Consider the following 9,785-nt stretch of genomic DNA (forward strand, 5'->3'; position numbering starts at 1 on the left):
GTAATATAAGTAACATTTGTTTCTGTTTTGTATTTGAAAGTATACAATTATCATACAGAATTCATACAACAAGAATTTAATGCGTATTGAATAAGTAATTTATGCAAAAGTCATACACATTTATTAAGGTATAATTATATATTTATTCGTATTGTCATATTGAATCATATGTCAATACCATTTCATATATTTTTCATACATTATGCATATAAAAATTTAACATTAAATATTTAAAGGTGCAATTTATATAAATATCATACACATTTAAAAATTATAAATATATAGTGAAGCAGACTATCATTTATATAAATTTTAAAAAAATAGTATATATATAACATTTGTCTATGTTCTATATATCAAATTATAATATGACATTCATAATTCATATAATGTTCATACATGATTCATACAGTGTTCCTATATTTTCTTGTTGCGTTCAAAATTTATACAAAGTGAGACAGATTTAATAATTAGTAATATTCATTGATAATTTATATAAAACCATCAGTATTCATAATAAAAAACTGGAAAATTACATAAATAGTTCATAAGTTAAAAAAACATGTCATTCAAAAAAATGTACAGTGTGCGATGAAAATTTCTACTTTCTGTTACGAAATTTTGGAGTAGGATAATTGGTGGTGTCCATAACTTGTTCTTTATGAGTTCGAGGTCCACCCTTCTTTCAAAAAAACTGGTATTGGTTTAGATAATGGTGGGTAGTTATTATGGAATGATAAAATCCCTATTATTTTGTAATTTTTTTTTAAAAGGTAACTATATAATGTTTAATTTAATTAATAATAGTTAAAGAGTTTTGTTTAAAAAAGGTAACTTAAAAAAAATAATGTAATCAAATAATTTGGTTTAAAAAAGGTAATTTAAAAAATTAATTTAATTAAATAGATTGATTTAAAAAAGGTAACTGAATAATAAATGTAATTATTTAAATAAATTAATTATTATTTAAATAATTAATGAGAATAATATATTTTTTCTTGATATGCTATAACTTGATAATAATATGCTATAAGTAGTTTATTATCAAAAAGTATGTTTATAACTTGATATTTATCATCTTAAATGTGTGTGGAGTGTTATTTTTATTTAGTTTAAAGGAGGTCCATTTTGTTTATACTTATAATTTAAACCAAATATATGTATATCATATAGTTTTTTTTAATGATATGAACTCGCTTACTCCAACATAGGTCTAGCGCTGCTTCTATGAAAATCACACTTGTCTTGCATTCCCTAACCAATGAGGACAAAGTCCATTTGTAATAAGAAATATTTCATTTTTGAATTTATCTTAATAAAAGACTATGTGTATGTGTATCTATCTTGAAAAACTAGCGTACATTAATATATAATTAACAGTGTACCCATAAAGAGCATAAGAGCTCAATTGTGTTGTTGTACAATCTAAGGTACCTGTGGGATTTGGGTGCGAATCTAGTCAGAGTGCCCTTTTAGTGTTTTTATTTTAAGATCTGGATTCGAATTCTAGATTTGCTATGCACTCGATGTTTTATAAATTTTTGATTTGTCTATATTCATAGCAAACGAAATTATAACTATCAAGCACAATTATCAAAGGGAAAAGGGTCTGATATACCCCTCAACTTTGTCATTTAGAGCTGATATACCCCTCGTTATAAAAGTGGCTCATATATACCCTGCTTGTAAACAAATGGCTCACATATACCCTTTTCCTCTAACGAAATGAAAAAAATAATAATTTTAATCTAAATTTTTATTATTTTTTTCTAAAAAATATAATCCCATATGAGTAAATTTAATCCTTGTCAAACATATTTTTTTTTGACTTTTTTTTGTTTTAATGACTAATTTATAATTATTATTTCGATAATCAAATTTATTTATGTTTCACTAATATTCTTGTAAAACTTATTATAGATGACCAAATTTTTTCTTCGAATACGAAATTAAATTACAATACACACACAAAAAATAGTTTAAATTTTTTTCTTTAAACTAAGGAATGAAAGAAAAAACAAAATAAGAATAAGAAACTCAAATAATTATAATAAAAGAAGTCAAAAAATAATTTATGTATGAAAAAATTAAATATACCTTGAACTTTGATAGAAGAATCATATATACCCCTAAATAATTTTTTTTAAAAGTACAAGTAATAAATATAAATTTAAAACTAATTTTTTAATTTCCGTTAAATGAAGGGTATATGTGAGCCATTTTGTAACGGCAGGGGTATATGTGAGCCGTTTGTATAACGGTGAGGGCATATATGAGCCACTTTTATAACGAGGGGTATATCAGCTCTAAATCACAAAGTTGATGGGTATATCAGACCCTTTTCCCATTATCAAAATTATAACTACAAAACTTTATTATATCTATTATATTCTTTATTTCTAAAATTCTCTTTTTGTACCATCATTTTTCCTTCAAACTAGAGGTAAAGTTACATTTCTTCTAGAAATGGTAGTCGCCATATTGCCCTGTCTGTTCCACCCACAATGCTATATATGGCTCTACATGCCCTACCCCAGCAATCAATATGCAACTTCTAATGTTATTGGGTTAAAACTTAAAACCTACTCCCATAATAGAAGAGCCACAGACTAGCAGCATTAATTAAGATATTTAATGTGACAATAAATAAATAATACATTACCAACTACTAATGCAGTCACAACGCTCAAATTAACATCTCATTCACAATAATAGTTGTCTACGGTCTACTATTGAGTTGGCATACAAGATTTAAGAGATAGTAAATGATAGAGGTGATTTTACTAAATCATCTTCATCTAAACATTGAAAAAAGAATACTATTCAATATCAATAATAAGGATAAAATTGATACATAGTAGAAAATTAAGTAGTATTATTGATTTTATAAACTAAACAAGTATTATTGAACATCTTAAAATAATAGTAGACAACTAAATATAGACAAGTATATTATTTCTCTATACACTTTGACTAACATTTTAAGATATACTATTAGAGAAAAATTGCAATTTGTAGAATTTTTCAAATAGTTTTCGAATATCTAAATATTGAATTATTCTAACATAAATTAGCTCCAAAAATTAATTAAACTATCTCTTATATAATAAAACATGACAATTAAAAAAAAAACAGAGAGAGTAGTTCTCAAAAGAAAAAGACATATCTCATGTAAAAAGAAAAATATCAGATATCTATTTTTTTCAGACTCAAGTTACAAATACACTAACAAAAATTGCCTAGATTTTGTTCCTTTTCACAATCACCTAAACAAATATTCCCAAATTTAAACAAATATAGAGAGTCATGAGGCAACCGAGACTAGCCTCACAATCGAAGTCCAAAGGCCCAACTTTTCCGATCGATGAAGAGTGCGTTCAATCGAACGAAAAAAGTTAAAAGTAAAATGTATATAATCAAGTACAACTAGTTTGAACCCAATATTTTCTAAATTCTGAAATTTACCTCCGTTTTGTTGGTGAATACGAAATTAATAAATAAAACTAAAGGCTACGCTTGCCAGGACGATCAGCAGTTTGGAGTGTTTTTTCGACGAGCTTACGAGCTTTCTTGCTTCGACTTTCGAGTCTCAATCTTAACACTCGAACTTTTGTCCATCTTGATATATGGTTTCTTTAATCGACTCCACAAAATTCTCCAACTGAATACCCATACCCATTAATGTTGTGTCCTATATTAATGCAGCTGTTACTATTATTTTTAATTTTTCTGCTATAATATCTATAACCCTATTTATTCTATACTTTGTTGCTTGCGTATCAACTTTGACTGGACCATCCTTCTAAAAAAATGGTCCTGTTTCCTCCGAATATTACGTCCCATGCCATTACTAATCTACCGTTTTTTACTTTTTCTTCCAACAAATTAATCTCTCACTTCACTTTTTTACTTTTTCATAATTCAAAAGAGTTTGATTGAACAGATCTTAGTAAGGCTTAATACATATATATTTGAATCCTAAATTTGGCTACAAATTTTAATTTTTACCTTTAATTTTTATAATGCACAAACATGTATTTTAACTATCCAATTTTTAAATAAATAAACACATAAGTCTTACCTGAAACACTACAAGTAGGACAAAAAATGACTGTAGAATGACATGTGAAACATGTGTGTCTATTTGTTCAACTTTATACAAGTTTAAGTGTCTATTTGTATATATTCAAAGTTGAAGAGCATAAATATAATTTGAAGCTAAGTTAAAGAGTACATCTATGTATTATGCCTTTTATTAGTGATACATCCAATAGTAGTAGTGTCCTAATAGAATTTAAATAAGTATTTTAACTCTATCTACAGTAATTATATATAAATATTTTAAAATTTGTCCTTTTTTACTTAGAACTAGTTAGTTATATTGTATTTCACACGGTCATATTTTTTAATATTTAATTGTTATAAAGCGAGTTAAGAAATTTTCATACCAAAATAACTTTATGTTAGGTTATTAGCATTTCAATATTAATATTTAATATATTAAATTTCTTTATTTTGGAGTTATAAGAATGACCATTGGTAGGCATTTGTGTTTTAAACTACCAATTTAATCATGTTATTTATCTTTGACTTGGTAGCCATGTAATGCCATTACTTTTGGCTTTATTGGTTGAATTCATTGTGACATAAAAACATTCAAATAAACATTGAAATGGATAACTTCTACATCATCCATTGGCATTGGTTGTTCATCACTTAATTTCATTCTTAATTCCTCCATTACTCTTTGTAACCTATGTAACTCCTATTGTAACCTATGAAACTCTTAAGGCCATTATCTTCACTATTTACTATCTCCATTATCTTCCTATTCATTGCTAGGAAGACTTCTTATAGTATAAATAGTGGTGGTCTTCATTAGATTTGGTACACACAAAACATAAGAGAAAACAAATAGTGAAAAAGTTAGTCTAAAAGAGAGTTCTTATTAGTTGAAGGGAGATGTTCTTTTTATGGAGCTTTGGACTCAACTCTTGTCCAGAGTTGTTGAGTTATACTTTGTGAGGCTGTTGTATCCTGGAGGGGACAAGTCAAAAAGGACTACTGCTGGACCGGTGAAAATATTTGCTGCAGTGGGTTTGAATCTCCTCAAAGAGAGCGAGATATACGCGCCTCAGCCTAAAGAGTCTAATTTCTTCATTTTATTTTCAATTGTAATCTTGCAATTTTATTATCTTTTAAGTTTTTTCACTAACAATTTTAAGGAGATTCAAAGATGGCTACAATTGAAAAAACCGCGGATGCCAAGATGGGAGATCTTAACAAGCCATTTCGGTTCAATGTTAACCATTTCAAGAGACGGAAGGGTAAAGTACTTTTCTACTTAAGTCTTCTCAATGTTTCTTATGTATTAACCGAGAAGAATCCAAATAAAGAAGACATCACCATTATGAATGATGATGAAACTATTTCTCATCTAGAGAAAGTGGAAAAGTACGATGGTGATTCCTATAAGTGTCGGTATTATCTTCTTAATCGTCTATCTGATAATTTTTATGATTATTATGATAGAACTTACTCTAGTGCAAAGAAAATTTGGAAGGCATTGCAAAGTAAGTATGATACCGAAGAGTCTGGAGCGAAAAAATATGCAGCTAGTAGATTTTTTCATTTTCAAATGGTGGACAACAAATCAGTGGTAGATCAAGCTCAAGACTTCATCATGATTGTTGGAGAGCTTAGGTCCGAAGAGGTTAAAATTCAAGATAACCTTATTTTTTGTGGCATAGTGGATAAACTTCCACCTTCTTGGAAGGAATTTCAAAAAACTATGCGCCACAAACAAAAGGAAACCTCTCTTGAAACCTTGATAATGAAAATCCGCATGGAAGAAGAAGCAAGAGGCCAAGATGCACTTTTACAAACAGAAGGGAACAACATCACATCGAAGGTAAATTTAATTACTTCAAATAATGCTACTCCTGAAACTCACAAAAATACTTCTTTAAAGCCTAAGAAGAAAAAATTCAAGAAAAATAATGGTGAAAATCACCAAGAACAAAGTCAACAAGTTCAAGAAAAGTGACCATGTTTTGTTTGTGGCAAGAGTGGGCATATTGCTCGATTTTGCAAATTTCGGAAACGTGGTCCTAACCCTTAGGCAAGCATTACCGAAGAACCTTTTGTGGCGGTTATTACCGACATAAACATGATTGAGAATGTTGATGGATGATAGACTGGCTCTGGTGCAAACCGTCATGTCTGTTATGACAAAGACTGGTTTAAAAAATATACTTATTTTGAGGAGCCCTAAACCATCATGCTTGGTGATGTTCACCCTACTCAAGTGCATGGAAAGGGAGATGTCAAATTGTGTTTTACTTCTAGAAGGATATTAACATTGAAAGATGTACTTTATACTCCTTCTATGAGAAAAAATTTTAATGTCTAGTTTTCTTCTTAATAAAGCAGGCTTTAAACAGATTATTGAATCTGATTAATATGTAATAGTGAAGAAAGGTATTTTTGTGGGGAAGGGTTATGCATGTGATGGGATGTTTAAGTTGAATATTGAAATGAATAAAACTTCTACTTTTGTTTATATGCTTTCTTCTACTAATTTTTAACATGCTCGTTTGTGTCATATTAATGATCGTTATGTTGGAATCATGAGTAGTTTAGGATTAATCCCAATGGTTAAAAAGAATTTTGAAAAGTGTGAGGCTTGTAGTAACGCCAAGATCACTAAAAGGCCTCATTTTCAAGTTGAAAGAAAAACTGATTTGTTAGAATTAGTTCATACTGATATTTGTGAACTTGGTGAAATTCTAACTCGTGGAGGTAATAAATATTTTATCACTTTCATTGATGATTTTTCTAAGTTTACATATGTTTACTTGATGAAAAATAAAAGTGATGCTTTTGAAAATTTCAAAACTTATCTCAAGGAGGTTGAAAATCAGTTTGGAAGAAAAATAAAAAGAATTAGAAGTGATAGAGGTCGTGAATATGAATCAAATGAGTTTAATTCTTTTGTTAGATCATTGAGAATAATTCATGAAATTACTCCTCCTTACTCTCCTTCGTCTAATGGAGTAGCAGAAAGGAAAAATAGAACTTTGGTTGAAATGACTAATGCCATGCTAATTGAGTCACATGCACCTTTAAATTTTTGGGGTGAAGCTATCTTGACTGCTTGTTATGTGTTGAATCGTGTGCCTCATAAAAAAGTCTAAATTGACATCTTTTGAATTGTGGAAAGGTTCAAGCCAAGTTTGCTATATCTAAGAGTTTGGGGTTGTCTAGCCTTTGTGAGGCTAATGGATCCCAAGATTACAAAGTTGAGTAAGAAAGTTACTACTTGTGCTTTTCTTGGTTATGCTTCGAATAGTACAGTCTATAGATTTTTTAATCTTGAAGATAATATTATAATAAAATCTAGTGATTCTATTTTTCATGAAAATAAATTTCCTTTTGATACTAAAAATAGTGGGGGTCAAAGGATTGAACAAAATATTTTGTCAATATCTAGTTTTTCTACTTCAACTTTGAAAAATAAATAAGTTGTTGATTTTGAGTTAAGAAGAAGTAAAAGAGCTAGAGTAGAAAAAGATTTTGGTCCTGATTTTTATGTGTTTAATGTTGAAAATGACCCTCTAACTTTGAAAGAAGCATTATCTTCACATGATTCTATTTTTTGAAAAGAGGTTGTAAATGATGAAATGGAATTTCTAATTTCTAATAAAACTTGGAAGTTAGTTGATTTACCACCGGGTTGTAAACGAATTGGTTGAAAATGGGTCTTAAGGAAAAAGTTGAAACCGAATGGTTCTATTGATAAATACAAGGCTAGGCTAGTTGCAAAAGGTTTTAAACAACTAGAAGGCCTAGAATTTTTGGATACTTTTTCTCCGGTAACAAGAATTACATCCATTAGATTTTTTGTTGCTATGGCTGCAATTTTTGATTTGCAAATTCATCAAATGGATGTAAAAACTGATTTTCTAAATATAGACCTAAATGAAGAAATTTATATGGACCAACCCGAGTGTTTTGTTGAAGCAGGCTAAGAAAGCAAAGTATGTAAACTTACTAAATCCCTATATGGCTTGAAACAGGAACCAAAGCAATGGCATGAAAAGTTTGATTCCTGCATGATTGAAAATGGTTTTAAAACAAATGAGTGTGATAAGTGCATATATCATAAGTCTTGGAATAATTCTCATGTGATTATTTGCCTATATGTTGATGATTTGTTGATCTTTGGCTCTAACATGAATGTTATTGATGAAGCTAAAAATGTTCTTAGAAGCCATTTTGATATGAAAGATCTTGGTGAGGCAAATTTTATTCTTGGAATAAAAATAACAAGAACATGTGAGGGGATTTTCCTTGACCAGTCACATTATGTTGAGAAAATTTTGAAAAAAATATAACTTTCATGATTGCAAGCATGTTGTTACTCCTTTTGATTCAAGTGTTCACTTATTTCCTGTTGAAAGTGAAAATGATGTAATAAATTAAAAGGAATATGCTAGTATAATCGGAAGTTTGAGATATGTGACTGATTGCACTAGGCATGATATTTCATATGCAGTAGGAGTACTTGGCAGGTTTACAAGCAAGCCAGGTAATGAACATTGGCATGCTATAACAAGAGTTATGAGATATTTAATTGGAACGAAAAAATGTGATTTGTTCTATAAAAAATATTATGTTGTACTTGAAGGTTTTTGTGATGCAGATTGGAACACTTTGTCAGGTGATTCCTGTTCTACCACTGGTTATGTCTTTACTTTAGGTGGTGGTAGTGTTTGTTGGAGATCCAAAAAGCAAACTATAATTGCTAACTCTACCATGGAGGCTGAACTAATTGCTTTAGCTTCAGCTAGTGAGGAAGCGAATTGGTTAAGAGATTTATTGTTTCAAATTTCTTATTTTTAAAACCATTTTCTCCTATTTTAATTTATTGTGATAGCACCGCTGCAATTGGTAGAGTTCAAAACCGTTATTACAACAGTAAATCCAGACCTATAAGGAGGAAACACAGTAATGTAAGACGTATTTGACAAATGGTACCATTAATGTTGATTATGTCAAATGTTGTGATAATCTTGCAGATCCTCTTACGAAAGCCTTAACGAGAGAAAAGGTCTGGAGCACATCGAGGGGGATGGGATTAAAGACTACAAATCCTTGAGTCATATATGAGGAAACCCAACCTGGGGAATAGAGATCCTATAACCAGGTTCAAAGGGAAAAACTAATCATATGATGACTTGTTGTGAAAAATGCACTATATTTTTTTCTCCCTATGATGTGAGTGCATTATTTCCTGTAGTTTGTGAAGGTTGAGTTGATATAACTCTTAATGAATATCTGTAGCCCGTATGAGTGGGTGTTAATCTTACAGGAACACTCTCGACAGATTTCACCTATGTGATGTGTGGAAGTAGGTTGCTTCCTTTGAGAATGGGGCTTATTCTCAAATACACTCATGAAACCGGGATAGCACATGGCCATAACGTGCTGGCTGTTAAAGCTCATGTCAACACCTTGATTATTATGTCTGAGCAGTGATATTTTATTTTCCTTAAGCAGTCATAGTTCAAGTCTGAGACCACTACGACTCTGGAGTAAAAGTTACTGTTTCACTAAGTGGAGGTTCAATGCAGAGCACACATTCATTATGCATAGTAGTCTTCCTTCAACTGATATACTCTCTTATCTAATTATTAAATTGAGTGGGGGGTTGTTAGGTTATTAGCATTTTAATATTAATATTTAACATATTAAATTTCTTTATTTTGGAGTTATAAGAATGA

General features: G+C 29.8%; 1 pseudogene; it reads right to left on the minus strand.

Moving 5' to 3' along the window:
* Window positions 1–3,172: 3,172 nt before the first annotated feature.
* LOC107001922 lies at window positions 3,173–3,673 on the minus strand (annotated as a pseudogene).
* Between the last annotated feature and the right edge of the window lie 6,112 nt (window positions 3,674–9,785).

This window comes from Solanum pennellii, chromosome 10 (assembly GCF_001406875.1).
Source record: "Solanum pennellii chromosome 10, SPENNV200".
In the NCBI taxonomy this organism is placed as follows: Eukaryota; Viridiplantae; Streptophyta; class Magnoliopsida; order Solanales; family Solanaceae; genus Solanum; species Solanum pennellii.